We start from the raw sequence: 19491 nt of genomic DNA, 5'->3' as shown, positions 1-19491 counted from the left end.
CCCCTATAGTCGATACAAGGGCGAAGAGAGACGTCTTTCTTTTTGACAAAGAAGAATCCTGCTCCAGCTGGAGAGGTGGATTTCTGGATAAATCCCCTAGCAATATTTTCTTCAATGTATTCAGACATGGCACGGGTCTCGGCCAGTGACAAGGAGTAGATTCGCTCACGAGGAGGTGAAGCACCAGGTATTAGGTCTATGGGGCAATCATACGACCTATGAGGTGGTAGTGTCTCTGCCTCCTTTTTATCGAACACGTCCACGTAGGATCAGTAAGGTGCTGGCAGACCAGGTAGGTTAGCCGGAGTAGACGGGGGTTGAGCAGGACGAACCGGAACCAGACAGGTCTTATGGCATTCATGACCCCAACGGAGAACCTCACCCGAGCTCCAATTCAGGACGGGCTCATGTCTCTGTAACCAAGGTAGGCAAAGCACGAGGGAGTGAGAGAGACCGGACAGAACGTAAAAGGAGATCTTCTCCGAGTGCAGCATTCCCACCTGAAGAGTTACTAGCTCAGTGACCAACAAGATGGTTTCGGAAAGAAGCTTTCCATCCACAGAGGAAACCGCTAAAGGATCCACCAGACGTATGGTAGGAATCTGAAAACGCTCCACAACGGCCTGTTGAATGAGATTCCCAGCGGCTCTGGAATCCAGATGGGCAGTCTCGAAGAAGCAGGTCTCACCACTGATAACGGAAACGACAGATTCAAGCACGGAGAGGAAGAACTCTTGCCTAGGACGACCTCTCCGAGTGGTCCTAGACACTGGAGTTTCCCGGTCTCACCGGGCAAGAGCGGATCTGATGCTCTATATTGCCACAATAGAAGTAACTCCCCTCAGCACGACGGGTCTCCTGGCGAGACTTGACCATCTTTACTTGGTCAATTTGCATAGGCTCTGGAGGAGACACCCGGGGGAGTGCAGGTTGCGATACTGGACTTTGGAAGACGGGAGCAAGGCGCAGAGATCTCCTCTCACGGGTCATCTCTTTAGCACGTTCCAGAAAACGGATGTCAATAGCTAATGACACCAGGTCATCCAGGGGGGAAGGTATGTCACGACCAGCTAGCTCATCCTTGATCCGTCTGGAAAGGCCCTTCCAAAAGGTGGACACCAGGGCATCATCGTTCCAGGCAAGTTCAGATGCAAGGGTTCGGAAACGCACGGCATACTGGCCCACTGAGAGACTCCCTTGGCGGAGTCGGAGAAGTGAGGAGGCAGTAGAAGATTTTCATCCAGGTTCATCGAACACCTTCCTAAAAGCCGCGAGGAAAGTCTGGAGATCGGACACCAGAACATCCCCTCTCTCCCACAGAGGGTTAAGCCATGCCAACGCCGCTCCGGTGAGGTGAGACATGCTGAATGCCACCTTGGCCCGGTCGGAGGTGAACTGGTGTGCCAGGCGTTCAAAGTGCAGCGTGTACTGATTTAAGAAGCCCCTACGTAGGGCCAGGTCACCACCATAACGTGGAGTAGCAGACAGCGGGGGCCAAAGCCAGATGCCACAGCGCCACAGGGTTGAGGTGCCGATCGGTTAGAGGTGGGCACAGTCGGGGTGGACAGCACGTCCAGGCGGGAGTTGACTGTCCGCAGGTAGGACAGGATAGTATCCTGTTGGGCTCTCTGGCGAGAGACCTCTTGGTACAGGTCTGAGAGTGAAGGAGCCTGGGAGCCACCTGGTTCCATGGCCTGCGCAAACTGTTACGGGTCCGGGTGGTGGAACCTCTGTGCTGGGAAGCAAGGAGGGACCAGAGGGGCGTAACTAAGCGCCTACTCGGACCTACCCTGGCCACACGGCGGCTTAGTCGACTCCGTGAACCAAGGAGGGACTGGGCAGGGGAACCAGGTGCCACTCTGGGACCGACCTTGTGAGAGAGCAGACGACTCCCACGGGTCAAGTGGCTGAGGCTGACAGGTACTGCGGCAGGTAGCTTGACAGGTGATCCGGGTAGACAAGCAGGCGGACACAGCAGGTAACCTGACAGGTGATCAGGGTAGGCAAGCCGGCGGGCATGGCAGGTAAACAGGCTGGTGGGAACGACAGATAGACAGGCTGGCAGGCACGGCTGATAGACAGGCTGGCGGGCACAGCTGATAGACAGGCTGACGGGCACGGCTGACATACAGGCTGGCGGGCACTGGGACCTGAGGGTTGAGGAGAGTGTTAGTACACAAACAACAACCTTGCGCAGACACCTCCATTTTGGAGGAGGTGCTTTAAATAGGGGTAGTCCTCTGGCCATTGGCCGGGGACTCTTTAAGATGGCACGCGCGGCCCCTTTAAGAGGGAAGGAGCACGCGCGATCCCAAGCTCAGTGCCCCGGAAGCTGCGCAAGGTGTGCGCAGCAGCAGCAGCAGGAGGGGAGCTGGAGGACGTCGGATCAGGACCACTGCGGTGAGGGGAACGGCGTCTCTGCCTGGCAGGAGGCAGAGACGCCGGCGCTACACAGTGCCTGGTTTTCTCCACATATACCGCTTAGAATTATCACCAAAAAGTTCTATGGCATGACCCACATGGTATACTATGGCCGATCCCACTATATTGCCATGACATTTTAGACAGTTCCATAATCGTAATGCGAAGACCTTGGCCATTAAGGGCATTAATGTTGTGCATGGTGGCATTAGAGGGGGCAACCTGAAAAAGATATTGGCCCAAAAGGATACTCGATGGATCACAATTTTGGGTTCAATGGTACCACATGGTCTCAATGAGACTGTTAGTTTTGTGCCTTTCCTGTAAGCATCCCCATTTCCCCGGGTTGGATTTTTCTGTTACTTTTTTCTTTAATTATATAATTATTTATAAAAAGATATTTTATTATTTTTTATGTGTTAACTGTTATTTACTGTTTATTATTTTTGTTCTTACCTAACAGTGATCCTCTTTTTGGAAGCCAATGCAGAGTTGCTTTGGGGCCATCATCCTGGGGAAACCTGCTGCTCCGTATATTAAGACAATCTATCTGTATTAATCGGATGGAGCATCAGGAGAATTCTTTTGTGAACCTCTAAACTATTTGTAATATATATATGTATCAGCACATTTATTTGTTGTGATTGTTATTAGGGGTGGGATCTATTTGGTTGCCCTTGCCCACTTGTGGCATTTGTGATGTGGTGCGCATGTGCCCACCTATTGTCCGGCGCTGTGTCCCTTGCCGTGTCGCATAGGGCTGTGCGCATGACCGGGAGCCCTGTGACGTGTCCCGACCCCGCATATGCGCACAGCGCGTGGCGCCTGTAGGGGGCGGTGGCTCGGATGAGCGGGCGCGCATGCGCCGTTCGAACCATCACCCATTGGCTGAGGCCATACCATGTGACTCAACACATGGTATAAGAGGGTCCTGGAAGGTATAGGTGTATATTCCCCCATGATGAAGTGGTCACTTATACAAGCGAAACGTGCGTAGGGGACGTGGGGAATCCCTTCACCAGGCTGACAGTTCCACTGGCGTCCATCCTCAACTTTTGGGTATGTTCATGAGTCCAACTTTTCAGGATATATTTTCCCTTGAGCCTATCGATAGCTACTAGGATAGGTCTCAATATTTGCATTAGGTACTATACCTCTCCCTCTGGTTCAGGGTAAGATTTATCGACTCATTAGATATTATCAATATGCACTGTCTATAGGAATGCCCTTGGGGCATATTCTCTATCTATTATGACACTAGTTACTTACAGCCTGACGTCTGTGTTTATCACATTTTCATGTATTTATGTTATGTGAGTGTTTTTTGTAATGGATTTTAATTTGTATATGCAATAAAATTTTGATAATTGTTCTAAGCAATTTAAGGCTCCATTTTTCTCTTTGTTATAAACTATAGATGTAGACGGTTCTGGGCTATTGTACACAGAAAAAACCTCCTCTGAGTCACTGGTACAAATAATTTCATCTATAACACGGAGGGTGTTTCTGGTAGTTATTTCTGGATGGTCAGCTTCTGTTGGTACATTTCTGCCAAATTTGCGGTGTTTTTTTATTAATGATATCAGTTTCTTTGCTTTTTATTCTGTTTTTAATGCTTTTTAATAGACTATATTTTTCAGGGTGATTCTTAAATGGTTTTAACTTCTCAGACAGTTCAGAAATAGCTGAGCTTTACGTTTTTCTATTATAAAGGAGACTGCTCTTTTGGAGAAGCTTTTTAATAGAACATCCCATTCTTGTAGGGTTTCCTTGTCTCCAATATCTCCTGAAAGGGATTTTTCAATGATCAGACCCTTTGGGATGCTGTCCACTGCTCGGTACCGCTCCAGAGTGGCAACCTCCCATAGATCCCTCATCTCTTTTGACCAAGCGCCAGTGCTACCCTCTATATCTTCATAGTTCTACATATACCTATCGGAAGAAAATCAGAGACTATAATGCAATGTTAGTTATACTGACACTAAAGTACAGAATTGATGAAAATGACCTTCCTTATGATGAGTCTGAGTTTTTCAAGTAGGTTCACATTGCATCTTCCTTGTCTCCGACAAGATTATTCCTCTTCATTAAGTCCCAGCCTTCCCTTGGATCCATAATAATAACAGTGTTCCCGTTAAATTAAATGATTAGTTTGATTGGGAATCCCCATTTATAAACAATATTACTACGCCTTAGGATACTTTTAATGTCGGAAAAAGATTTACTGGCCCTTAGAGTCACTGAGGAGAAGTCTGGGAACATCCTTATAGATTTATAGGGCACGGGAAGATTATTATGGCTTCTTAAATAACCCAAAAGGTGTTCCTTGGTTTCATAGAAGTGGAATCTTGTGATCGTCTCCCTAGGAACCTCTCTAGGGAGAGATTTAGGTTCCTGTAACCTATGGGTTCTGTCCAGGGTTGATTCCAAGTTGGAAATAGTAGGGAAAACTTTTTGAAGGATATTTTTTATGTATGAAGACAGATCTGCAGGAGGAATGCTCTCAGGGATACCCCTAAACTTTAAATTATTTCTTCTATTCCTGTCTTCTTGATCTGTGATCATTGTTTAAGCAACTTTATTTCGTTTTTTAATAGGGAATTTGTCTCTTCTAAATTTGTTTGTCTACTTTTTTGCCTGTGTTAATGATTTTTTGATTGATTTCAGTTATGGAATTTTGAAGAGCATCAAATCTTTTATTTAAGTTATAATCCAATTGTGTGATGGTAGCTCTGAAATAGTCACATAAGTATTTTTCGGATGGTGACAGATTTATTGGCTGTCCCTCTGAGCAAGTTGATTGGAACTCCATATTAATATTTTGGATATTTTGGTCAGGTCACTTCAACAAGTGGACTATGTGAATCCAACCTAGGGCATTGTTTAAATGGGGTCATGTTTGGAGACGAATCCCCCGATTCCTTTTCTGTGTCAGATGTACAGGTGCTTCTCACTAAATTAGAATATCATCAAAAAGTTAATTTATTTCAGTTCTTCAATACAAAAAGTGAAACTCATATATTATATAGAGTCATTACAGAGTGATCTATTTCAAGTGTTTATTTCTGTTAATGTTGATGATTATGGCTTACATCCAATGAAAACACAAAAGTCATTATCTCAGTAAATTAGAATACTTTGTGAGTGACTTGTTTGTAGGGTACTAGGGTTTTTGTCTTTGGGAGGTTTTCCAATTTCTGGTGAGGCTTTAGGACTAAAAGAAGGAGCCCCCTTATGAATGGTGCCCATAGAAGCTGCAAAGTCTCTGCGTGTCTGCAAGGAAGGAAAAGCCGACATAGCAGAGTCTACACCGTTGCGCAATAGTAATGCGTTGACAGCCTTTCCTTTAGAAATTTTCCCTGTATGGAGAGTCTCCTTGGAGCCAGGGAGATGTCCCATACCTGTGGGGGATCCGTGCCAGCTGTTTTTGAACTGGGACCTCTCTCCGCTTCTGTACATGGACGCGGTATGCTGCTCTGTGGCAGCGGAGAATCACTCACTGCGATCTCTTCATTTACTCCAGCCAGCACAGGTAACTTGCTTTGAAGAGGGACCCTCCTTCTGACGACAGGTGAGGGTCTCAGGACAGAATGGTGGGTTTTCTCTTCAATGTCCAGGGGGTCTATTTAGCTTGGTTTGGACGTCACAGGTGCTATAGGAGAGATGGTATTCACATTGCTATGGATACCTGGCATCTGTGTCTGAGGCGACTGCAGCTGCTTCAGCTGAGGAACGGCGTTTCCTTCCTTCGGTCCTGGTTTGGCCATTTTGGAATCCTAGAGTTTCTCAGTGGGTTCAAACGGATCCAGGGATGATGAGGGTGGTCTTCTGGTACTTTTTTAGTCCATCAAGGTCTTCTGATAGGCGATAAATCAAGATTCCAGGCTCATATGCCAGAGAGCTCAGGAAAGCACAGCCATCTTGGTGCATGTCCCAGCCACGCCCCCCACTTCTGCATTTATCACCCACTCCTGGTTTTGGCTTACAAGTACTCATGAAAATACTGACCAAATACTCAATGTGTGAATGTGGCTTAAAGAGAAGAATGGCACTATACACCAGACAGCGCATTTCAATGCAGAACTGTGGTGGGTAAGACATATTAGACAGAGGGGAGTTTTTCACATCCTACTTCTGAATATGGACATAGTCTAGAGCAGGGGTGGACAATTGAGAGACCACATGAGAGACCGTGACTGTTGTGGAGGGCCGAACTAATAGGCTAAAATTAATTCTGCTCAATATTAATATTATCACATTAATTATAACTATTTTATATTAACTGTATGACTTAATATTGTACAGAATTAAGTATGCTGACATCCCCCTATATACCGTATGAGCCTGTACACAGCCCCCTGTACACAGTCTGAGTCCGCACACAGGCCACTATATATGAGCCCACATACAGCATGTGCCACACGTAATCCCTTATATAGAGCATGAGCCCCACATAGCCTCTTATATACAGTATGTGTCCCACATAGTCCCAATATGTACAGTATGAGCCCCTCATAGCCTCTTAAATACAGTATAAGCCCCACAAAGCCTCTTATATATAGTATGAGCCCCACTTAGCCTCATGTATACAGTATGAGCCCCACTTAGCCTCTAATATACCGCATGAGCCCCACATAGCTTCTAATATACAACATGAGCTCCCCTATATACAGTATGAGCCCCACGCAGCCCACTATATACAAACAAATAGAAGGGCAGGGTGCGGCCTGTGGGACACTGTTTCAGCCCTTCAGCTGTCTTGGTCCATCTGGCCCCCTGGCTGTTCCAGTCCGCTCCGCAGGCCGCACTTTACCCAGGTCTGGTGTAGAGTATAACTCCAGCTTTGCAGTTAGGCCAGTTGGTTGCTTGTTACAGTTCTGCAACAGACCATGGGTGTCAAATTTAAGGTTTGTTCGTTTGCTACTGAAGTTTCTGTAGGCATCAGGCCAACCTAGCCAAGCATCAAAAGATGAAAATGAATGGAATTGTTCATATCGTGCCTTTGATATCAAACTTGGAAGCATAAAGTAAATATGTGACTGTGGTTTTCTTAAAAAAGAAAATAACACAAGTCGTAGTATAATTTCTCTCAGTATCTAAAGTTAGCACCAATTTTACCCTACATCTGTATTTAAAATATTACTAAAATACTACTAACTAGTTGTAAGGTCACAGTGTCTAAGGCTATGTGCACACGATGCGGATTTAATGCGTTTTTGCGGAGGAATTTCGCCGCAAAAACGCATTAAAATCGCTTGTAACAGGTCTGCCATATACTGCAATGCAAATCCGCATGTGCTGTGCACATCATGCGGAAATTTCCGCTGCGGATTCGCATTGTGGTAAAAACTGCAGCAGGACCAATTCTAGTGCGATTCCGCTGCGAAATCGCCGCCATTGACTTGCATTGGACCTCATAAGATCCGCATGACAACATGTAGTCATGCGGATCTTATGCGATTTAATGCGCGGATGGTACCCGGGTCTGGAGAAGAGGAGACTCTCATCCAACCCAGGTATCATCGTACCTACAAGTTAAAAAAGAATTACAAAGTTAAAAGTAAAAATAAATAATCATACTCACCTCTCTTGCGCCCCCGGTGTCCTCCCGGCAATGATGCGCTTTCCTCGGCTCCCAGCGGTGATCTGCAAGGACCTTCGGTGACGTCATTTAGTCAGCTGATGGTCACGCGACCAGGTGATGGTCTCATGACCATCAGCTGACTAAATTACATCACCGAAGGTCCTTGCAGATCACCGCTGGGAGCCAAGGAGAGCGCATCGTCGCCGGGAGGACACTGGGGGCAGGCGGAAGGTGAGTATGAATATTTTTTACTTTGTAATTCCTTTTTTTAAACTATTTTATGGTCAAACAATATAAATGCATGCCAGTTGCATGGATTTATATTGTGTGACCAACTTGTCAAGCCCTTTTCCAAGTGATACTCAAAATCGCTTGGAAAAGTGCTTGAAAATACACATGCTTAAAACCCATGTAAAAAAGTTCAAAATGCTTCTCCCTGGCAGAAAAAACGCATGTCAATTCCGCATGAGTTTTTTTCTGCCAGGGAGAGGAAAAAACGCATGCGGATTTTGGTGGGAATTTCTGCATCGTGTGCACATAGCCTAAAGGTGGAAGGAAAGGAAGGAAAGTAAACAAACAAAATGCAATAAATGTGCAGGAGCAGCTGCTGTAGTCAATGTGCAAAAGCAAAATAGAGGTTGCCAGTGCAAATAAGTAAAAATTATATATATGAATTTTGAATTGATTTATTGCCATATTTACTATACAGTGCTTACAAATGTGAGGTTCTTAGCGCACATTTTGATCAAATTGTGCGAGCCCATCTGCCATCGACAAGGCGACCTCTTCAGATGGGACCCTACACTAACACTACACTAACTGGCATTAATAAATCTCCTATGTCTAAAACTGATGATCCAGAAGAAGGCAAGAAGCCTGGACTTATTCAGCCAATTTGTGACTCAGGGAAAAAATTCCTTCTTGACCCGGGGAAAAGGCAATCAGTCATAAAACCCTGGATCAAACCCTACTACTAATACTATGGTTATTATTATCCTTACACATTTATTAATATTGCTATAAGTAATCTAATATGTCTATTCTAATATTAAAAGGGAAATCACCACTTTATGCTTATTATTCAATTTTTGTATGTTTATGTATAAGATCCTTATTTCTAAAGTGGTTGATCCAGATGAAGGCAAAAAAAAACCCTGGATGCGAACCTACAACCTGAGTCACAGGGAAAAAAACTCCTTCTTAACCCCGGGAAAAGGTGGTCAGTGCAAGAACCCTTGATCAAGCCCAATAATATAATTACCAGTTATCTAATAACATTAAAATAATTATTTTATAATTACTATAATTAATTATTTTATGCTTTTTGTCCCTTTTCTTTCTTATTAGAACTATTCTACCATTGCAGTTTTAAATATTTTTATGCTCTTATTATTAAAGGAATAGTGTAACTTTTAAACTGTTGATCCAGAAGAAGACAAAAACCCTTGGACACTGTGTCACAAGGGAAAAATTCCTTCTTGACCTGAGAAAAGGTGATCAGTCCTAGAACCCTGGGTCAACCACCCTAATTGTATTAAAATATGTCTAATGTAATATTATCATCATATTACTTCTCTCATTACTGCTTAGTGTTATATTAATACAATAGTTGTTAATACGTAATACTAGCTGCTTACCCTTATTAAGACAAATACTTCTCTATATCCTATTTATACTATTATAACTATTTATATTGTTATTCATTATTATTAATGCTATGCTCCTACCAATAATAAGGTCCCTGTGCTTCCTTTGTTAGATCAAACCTGCTGTTATAACTACCAATATAAACATTTTTGTATTTTTATTCTTACTATTTTTTATGTACTAAAATTACTACTTTTTATGTTACTACTATGATAGCTAATATTACTGTTTTACCAACTAATATTAATATACTGCTGCTACATGGTATTATACTGCTCTTATTATTACTATTATTTTTAGTATACTTACTTTTTCCTCTGAAATACAGGTTGGTATATTGGCAGATGTTTGCACTGCCTGGTCCTGCTTCTTGTGATGCGTCTTCTGTCCCATCTTCTGGCCTTTTTTTCTGGTGCCAATCTTAATTCTGATGTTGATCTCTTTCCTTTCTGGATTTCCTCATCTTCATCCAGGTTCATGTGTGGCACCCTGCTACACACAGGTACCACAGGACCCAAAAGGGTGCATGGACGGACTTCTCCACAAGAGGCCCTTACTACACACAGACACCTCCACCCTTCCACCTCATACCACGAGAGGGAGCCCTGTTAGAGATATATATACTGGAGGGTGGACTTAGGTAGGCAGAGTGTGCTGGCACTTGAGATCAGTGAAGAGGCAGCACCTGTTGAGCTGCTGTGCTGAGGGCCTAGAGTGTGGCCGGAGGCAAGGAGAGGAGAGAGGAGTTAAGGGGGCAGAGTAGCATCTTAAGCTCACCCCAGAACACAAGCCGGACACCGGGTCCACGCCTACAGGGTCCTCAACGCCCAGTAGGAATAACCGGTATATCAGGAGGATTCCAGACCCCTGCTCAACCTGAAGCTACAATCATCTACAGAACTAGGAACCTCAAAGGCCCCAGCGTCCAGGGATAGTGGTAGCCAGAGGAAAGTTCTTACTACCAAGCAGACAGGTGAGAGAGTGAAACAGTACAGAAGCTAGGCCTAGTTCCAGGCTGGCCAGGAGCTTCAGAGAGAGAGGAAGAAACGGATCAGGAGGCCTACTACCCGCTCACTGGGGAGAGTCCAGAAGTGCACCCTTCCTACTAAGTACCCTGGACCATACCTGCCGTTTACACCAGTAAAGGTACTGAAGAAAATCCCCTGTGTGCGTGTCCGTCATTCCCCCTGACCTGACTGGGCCACCTCTCACCTGCATCCCTTCCATCAACCCTGCCCCGGGGTCCCGCTCCGCCGGTGGGGAGTAGAAACATCTCAGCTGCCATCCCATCATCTCCCGGAGGTCTGCAGCAGCGCTGGTACCCATTACCAGGAACCACAGGTGGCGTCACGAGACAAAATCGTTTATCATCCCTTCAAGCAACAACCCCTTTTAAGAGTGACCCCAGGGTACGGGCCTGGGAGCCGACCGCCGTGACATCCCAAGAAGGTAAAGGCCCGGGTACCGAGTCCCCCATATCCCCCTGGGCGAGTCACATGCACAATTCTTTAGCCAGCATTGCCCTTGCTACTTGTTCTGTGATCTGTATATTCCTGGGTGGTGTAGGCTGTTCTTCATATTCATGCCTTGGTACGGATTTCTTCTGGGCTGTTGGGCTGGTCAGCATGAGGCGCTAAGAAGACAACAGATTAAGTTAGTAATTTAATATGACATTCCTATACACCCCTTTTTCTTTAAAAATAAAGATAGCGGTATAGTCATCTTCTCACTAACCTCCATCTTGTAGAGGGGTGACGGGAGAAGAGTCCCACAAAAGGCCAGTCTTCTTAGCATCTCCTCCGCTGTGATATTAACTGAAAAGATCCAAATAAAAGGATCACCCATAACCGCACAAAGAGGATGTGACAGAGCGGCAATACTGATCGCCATATTTCTAACCCTCCTGCTTAGTACTAGGAGGGTAAATGTCAGTAAAAAGAAGCTAGAATCATTTGGTTTTCATATATGCCAGATGCAAACATTCTGTAGCCTTCATGGGCAGCGATTTGATTCCCCTCTCTAGCTATGAAGCTTACGTTATGTTCAAAACGGAGCTGTGAACCTCTGTTGCAGATCAATTAAGCTTTCTGGTATTTTTTACAGCAAAAATCCGCAGTGATATATTTAACCCAAAACGTACTTGAAACCTGACACATCACAAAGATAAACAAACTTGAAGCCATTGGGAGCTATCTGACCACAGTACAGAGAATGGTCATCTATCAATGTGAGCAATCTTACCTGATCCAACGCAGCTGAATGTCTGGTCCATATAGTCTCTACTGCAATTTTCACTCGTGTCGAAATGTATCAAAATCCTATAAAATAGCAGGAACAGTAAGATTAGGTTTTGGGTACTTGGTTCAGATTTCTTTGACTAGGGTGTATTGTTACTAGAAACTTTGGGAAACACTGTCTATATGTTTGGGAGGCATTTCTGGGGCAGAGGCTACATTGGCAAAATGTACAGGATATTGACTGTTATACAGTATATAAAATATTTCCATTGTCCATTAATATGTGGTTCTCCACGCTGTGGAGGATGGAGCTGTTTTTAAATTTTGGACTCCCATCACTGGATGCATCAATATCAATGATGTGACAAGTGGTGATAACTGTCAGCCGCCAGTCATGTCAAGGACATGTCTCTATGTAAAGTATTGGGGTAATAACAATTATTAACATAACGTCTTGGTTTATTCTGTATGGACATGTGATGAGATAAATCAGCCATCGTTTATATTATATTACAGGTTTATGCCTGAAATGTAGCTGTAGCCGCAGGTGTCTGTCTTCAATCTCTGCTGGGATAGAAAAGACTGAGGATAACTGACTTTTTTTTCTTTTTCAAATGCAAATCCAGCAATCCTATTGGCTGTTTATTGCCATGGTGACAGAAGTCACGATAATTTAAAGGGACACAACACTGTTACTGCACTACAGTGAATTTTACTAGATATTTAATTTAATACTGGATACATCAACTTCATATTTTACATAGCGTCATCTGTGGGAGGTGCAGCACTTTTTCTAGGATAAAATAACTTGTGTTGGCAATAAAATGTATATTGTGAAGGTCTGTTATGTGTCTGATGGATCTATTATTGGCATTTTATTTCCACTACAAATCCTAATATTATTCAGAAGTCATTGACTGCTTATCATGCAGGTCTGTGGAGGTGCGAACTCTGCAACTCCCCTGGGTAACAAAAGGATTGGGGTCTCTTGTTTTTTCTGCTGCACAGTAACTCCCCTTTGCCACCATTTAAATACATGGAGATGTGTTGTAATTCTCTACACATCTTTTGGCAATCGCGTTTGATTCGGATGCTAGGGAAGCAGCATGGAATAATCAAATCCTGAATGCCTTTCCAGCACCAGTAGCAGCAGAGGATAATGACCTTAACCATATCTCACAGATACTCATAAATCTATCACTTGTATATGGTGGAACATCCGTAGTTTGGAAGAGTATCTCAAACTTTTCATCTGCCCACATGGCTTACGCATTCAGATTTCTCTGGCCTGGGAGGCCATTGCCTCCTTTAAAGCCGCGTGGGAGGCTAGCCTCTCTCAATGTTCGACTATCCTTAGCTAATGCAACATGATAGAGAACTACTTCAATCCCTTAAGACATGGATCAAGTCACTTGAAACTCAATTGTCTAAATTTGACCATACTAAGTTGGTTTTGCCCTTTCAGAATTAATTAAAAGAAATTATCAATACATTTGACAAGGAGATCATGGACAAGAAAATGAACAAACTAAATCGTGATAAAGGGGATTATGACAAGGGCCAAGTATTTAAATGGAGACACAGGGGGAATTAAAGGGGTTTTCCCATGAACTAAAGTTCATTTTAATCAATAGATCTTGGAATAATAATAACTTCCACTATTGGATGTGTTTAAATAAAATGTTCCTGTGCTGAGACAATCTTATAAATGTGCCCCTGCTGTGTACTGTGTAATGGCTGTGTCTGACCGTGTACGGAACATGGTCTGATCATACCACATCTCCTGGGCAGGGGAGGAAGCAAAAGAGGATAGAGATATTACAGCACGGGGATCACAGCTGAGTCTTACTGTGAGGTAAAACATTTCCCTGCCTGTTTTTAAAAAAATTTTTTCTTCAAAGAAAGAATCAGCTGTGATCCCGTGCTGTAATGTCTGTATACTCTTTTGCGTCCTCCCCTGCCCAGGAGCTATGGTATGATCAGACCATGTTCCTGCACGGTCAGACACAGCCATTACACAGTACACAGCAGAGACACATTTATAAGATTATCTCAGCACAGGAACATTTTATTTAAGCACATCCAATTGTGGAAATTATTATCATTCCAAGAACTATTGATTTAAAAAAAACTTTTATTTGTAGGAAAACCCCTTTAACGTACCTTCCATTCTGCCAAACCACTTGATGTACCTAAGACTTCAGAATTTGAACAAAGCGATTTTTTAAGCTCAGAAACAAGTGATGCGGACGGAGGACTAGACGTGGGAAACGTAAGCAGAAAACAGGGCCAAAAACACAACAGGACCATGACAACACACACAAACAGGAGGAGGTATCAGTACTGATACAAGATAATTCACAACTACAAATAATCAACCTCTCCTTGTATGTTCTTACTTCTGATGAAAGGTCTGTTTAACAAAAGGGACTGACCTTCTCCCTTATGTTTCCTTTAGATAAATTTGTCTTGCTTAAAGATTTATATTTATTTTGCAGGAAAGTTATTATTAAGGCTATCTAAAACAGACCTGACCTCTTACCTGAGTCACCTACGGATAGCCAAGTTTTCACGGATCTCCTCGACCTACTACAGGAGCACCAAACCTTTGCAGGTAGGCAAAAATTTCCACATAGATCTCCCCCTTCTTCAATTCTAGCCCTATCTCTAGTGCCCTCAGTCTCTACCTTTTTCGAAGTAACGAAGGACGAAATAAAAAAACTACTAGTTAATACTACCTCTCATCAGAATATGTCACTTATAGAGAGACAAGCTTTATCGAACCTACAAAACATTCAAGATATTCTGATAAAGGAAGCCAATAAGGGGGGTAACACTGTTTTATGGCCGAGGGATATGTATGTCGCGGAAGTACAAAGACAATTAAATAACACCAAATTTTTTTTCTAAACTCCCGTCAGATCCCACTGCTATTTTTTCCCTTAAACTTAAACATTTATTGTGTAGGGCCCTGGAACTTGGAATCATTAACAAACAAGAGAAAGATTACATTTTTGTCAAAAAAAAGTATCATTCCAACATTTTATGTTTTACCGAAAGTGCATAAAAATCTTGATTGTCCCCCAGGTAGGCCTATTGCCTCGGGGATTGGGGGCATGTGTGAGGAGGCTTGTATTTGTATTATTTTTTTCTACAAACTTCTTGTTTTAAATCTACCTTCTTACCTTAGGGACTCATCCCACTTGATACAAATGCTGGACTCCGTGGATCTGCCGAATAATGCACGATTAATAACAATAGACGTTGAGTTACTCTATTCTAATATATCACATTGAGATGGCCTGTCCGCAGTTTTAAATTTTCTGGATCTAAACAGTGGAGGTAATCACTTGCAGGATTCCTTCATTGTGGATATTCTTAATTTGTTTTGACACACAATTTTGTGTTTGATTATTCTTTTTACAGGAAGATTTCAAGTACATTGTGCGCCCTCATTTGCTAACCTCTTCCTGGGTTGGTGGGAAGGCTCATACGTGTACCCATTAACCAGCTTTCTGAAATACGTCTTTAAATGGTTACGCTTTATAGACGATGTCTTCATTATCGGGACAGGAAGTGAATAGGAGGCACTGCAGTATATTGATGAGTTGAATGACAACAATTTAAATATCCATATGACATATAACATCTCTTCTGTTGCAGTTAGCTTTCTGGATCTGGAAATTACCTTAATAGGTAATACCATTGCAACCAAATTATACAGAAAATCGACAGCAACCAACAGTCTGCTTCATCACCAAAGCTTTCAGCCTAGATCCCTTAAAGATGGGATCCCTATTGGACAATTTACCAGAATTAAGAGAAACTGCTTGGAACCGGATGAATACAAATAGGAGGCCAAAAGCTTCTCTTCTCGCTTTTGAGAATGAGGTAACCCGCGATCTGTGGTATCTAGCGCTCATCAAAAGATCCTTGCCAAACCACGTGACTTTCTTTTGAGATGCTCAACACATGAAAAGGATACTCAGATCAGATTCATAACGATGTTTAACAACGAATGGAATTTGGTCAATAAGGTTCTCCAACATTGGAACATCCTTACTACAGACGGTTGGTTATCTAATTTCCTACCTTATAGACATTTACTCACTGCCAGATGAGCGCCCAACTTTGGCGACAAATTATTCAGGAGTCGCTACAAATAACCAACCCATAGCATCTCAGCAGGCATACGCCTTAGGGGTTCTTACCCCTGTGGCGAGTGTTCTGTATGCCCCTGTCTGGATCCTATAAATTTTTTTATGAATCCCACTGACCAACTACAATATCATCTTAGGGACTTTATTTGTCATAAGACTCGCAATGTGATTTATGCCCTGTTGTGTCCTTGTCCCAAAATTTATGTTGGCCAAACTACTCAAGAACTCCACAAGAGGGTCCAACAACATATTTATAATATCACCCTAGCGGGACAGGACCTGAGCAAGGGTAAAACTATCTCCACAGTGGCCTCACATTTCTTTCAAGTACATACAGGCATTCCCAATGGCCTTAGGGTTGTGGGACTTCAACAAGCCCAACCTAATTTACATAACTTTGACCATTCCAATAGCCTCCTTAAAATTGAGTCCAGATGAATATAATAATAATAATAATTAATAATAATAATTTTTATTTTTAATACCGCCAACATATTCCGCAGCACTTTACAATTTTAGGGGGGACTTATACAGACAATACAGATGTTACAGAATAAGCATAACTCATATCAAAAGGAGTGAGGGCCCTGCTCGCAAGCTTACAGTCTATGAGGATATAGGGTAGACACAAAAGGTAACATGTACATATGTTGTATAATACAGCCATAATACACTAAATCGGACATGTACCTAACACTACATGAATTGGTCGCCAGCCAGTATATGAACAGTCCAGACAGAGGCTATTAACTGCATGGATGGTATGAACATGAATTTGAAGAAAAATTTTAATATGGGCCAAACTAGGACAGTTAGATAAGTGTGTTGAGGCGATAGGTCAGTCTAAAGAAATGGGTTTTTAGGGCACACTTAAAACTGTGGGTATTGAGAATTAATCGAACTGTCCTGGGTAGCGCATTCCAAAGAATTGGCGCAGCACGTGAGAAATCTTGGAGACAGAAGTGGGAAGTTCGGATTATGGAGGATTTTAGTTTTAAGTCATTGGCAGAACAGAGGGCACGGGTACGGTGGTAGGCTGAGACGGGGGAGGAGATGTAGGGGGGTGCTGAAGCATGGAGAGCTTTGTGGGTAAGAGTGATAAGTTTATATTGAACTCTGTATTGGATGGGCAACCAGTGCAATGACTGGCACAGGCAAGAGGCATCGGTGTAGCGGTTGGTGAGGAATATGATCCTGGCTGCAGCATTCAGGACTGATTGGAGAGGTAAAAGTTTAGTAAGAGGGAGACCAATTAGTAAAGAGTTGCAATAGTCCAGACAAGAATGAATAAGAGCTACAGTAAGAGTTTTTGCCGAGTCAAAGGTAAGAAAAGTTCTGATTCTTGAGATGTTTTTGAGGTGTAGATGACATAAGCGAGCGAGTGATTTGATGTGAGGAGTGAAGGAAAGATCTGAATCAAATATGACCCCAAAACAGCAGGCTTGTTGCTGAGGAGTAATGGTAGAGCCACAAACGGAAATAGCAATATTGGACATAGGTAGGTTAGTGGAGGGAGGAAATACGAGTAAATCAGTTTTTGATAGATTCACTTTTAGATAAAGGGAGGACATAATGTTAGAGACAGCGGAAAGACAATCAATGGTCTTTTGTAATAATGCAGGGGTGATGTCTGGAGAAGAGGTGTATAATTGGGTGTCATCAGCATAGAGATGGTACTGAAAACCGAATCTGCTGATTGTTTGTCCAATAGTAGCAGTGTATAAGGAAAAAAGAAGGGGGCCTAGGACTGATCTTTGAGGAACCCCGACAGTAAGGGGAAGGAGAGAGGAAGAGGAGCCAGCAAAAGACATAGAGAAGGAGCGGTCAGAGAGGTAGGAAGAGAACCAGGAGAGAACAGTGTCCTTGTGACCAATAGAGCGGAGCATAGTGAGGAGGAGCTGGTGATCCACAGTGTCGAATGCTGCAGAGAGATTCAGGAGAATCAGCAGGGAGTAGTGACCATTAGATTTAGCTGTTAGTAGATCATTAGAGACTTTAGTGAGGGCAGTTTCAGTAGAGTGTAAAGAGCGGAAACCAGATTATAAAGGGTCAAGAAGAGAGTTATTGGAGAGATAGCGGATTAGACGGAAGTGGACAGGGCGTTCCAGAAGTTTGGAGATAAAGGGAAGATTGGAGACAGGTCTGTAGTTGGTCGTGCAGTTCTGGTCAAGGGATGTTTTTTTTAAGTAATTGATGTATGCTGGCGTGTTTAAAAGAGGAGGGAAAAATACCAGATGAGAGGGAGAGGTTGAATATTTTAGTTAGGTGAGTGGTGACAGCTGGAGAAAGGGACTAAAGGAGATGTGAGGGAATAGGGTCACTGGTGCAGGTGGAAGGGTAAGAAGATGCAAGGAGCCTGATCACTTCTTCTTCCGTGACTGGTTAGAAGTCAGAAAGTGAGCAAGATGCAATATGGGAGGAAGGAGCATGCATAACATTTGGGGATTGGGAGAAAATTTCCTGTCGGATATGGTCAATTTTTTCTTTGAAATAATTGGCCAGATCATCTGCACTGAGGTCGGTGGTTGGGGCCTGTGCTGTTTGATTAAGGAAAGTGTGAAAAGTGTCAAAGAGGCGTTTAGGATTATTGGAAAATGAGATGATGAGGTTGCTAAAGTAGGCTTGTTTGGAGAGGTGAAGGGCAGAGTTATATGTTTCAAGCCTCAATTTATAATCGATGAAATCTTCGGCCCGATTAGATTTTCTCCACAGCCGTTCAGCGCACCTGGAGCACCGCTGGAGAAAACGTATTTGCGGCGTGTGCAAGGGTTGGCGCCGTCTATGCCGAATTGTTCTTTGTGTAGGAGGTGGTGCTTCATCCAGGGCGCATTGCAATGTTTTGTTATAATGCTTCAGTGCAGAGTAAGGACATGAGAGGGAGGAGATTGGGGCCAATGATGATTGCAACGTTCTCATAAATTTCTGGGTGTTAATGGCGCGTATATTTCTAAAAGTGTGGAAAGTGGGGGTGTTTTTAGTAGGGTCACAATTCTTGAGAGAGAATGAAAGAAGGTTATGGTCAGAGAAAGGAAGAGGAGAGTTAGTAAAGTCATGTACTGAGCAGAGCCAGGAGAAGATCAGGTCCAGTGTGTTCCCATCTTCATGTGTAGGAGAATTAGTAAGCTGTGAAAGGCCGAAGGAGGAGGTTAGCGAAAAAAGATGAACGGCAGATGGGGAAAGGGGAACGCTAATTGGGATGTTAAAGTTTCTCATGATGAGAGTAGGGATGTTGCAGGATAGAAAATTTGGAAGCCATGCAGCAAAGTGATCCAGGAACTGACGGGAGGGGCCTGGAGGGCAATAAGCAACCACCACTCGCAGGGAGAAGGGCCGGTAGAGTCTGACTGTAGGGACCTCAAAAGAATGTAAGATAAGGGAAGGTACTGGGGGGATAACCAGAAAAGTACATTTTGTTGAATGGAGCAGACCAACACCTCCAACT

The sequence above is a fragment of the Phyllobates terribilis genome, unplaced genomic scaffold (genome assembly GCF_046119375.1).
Source record: "Phyllobates terribilis strain yellow unplaced genomic scaffold, ASM4611937v1 Scaffold_2__4_contigs__length_985480577, whole genome shotgun sequence".
NCBI lineage: Eukaryota > Metazoa > Chordata > Amphibia > Anura > Dendrobatidae > Phyllobates > Phyllobates terribilis.
This window is presented reverse-complemented; position numbering follows the sequence as displayed.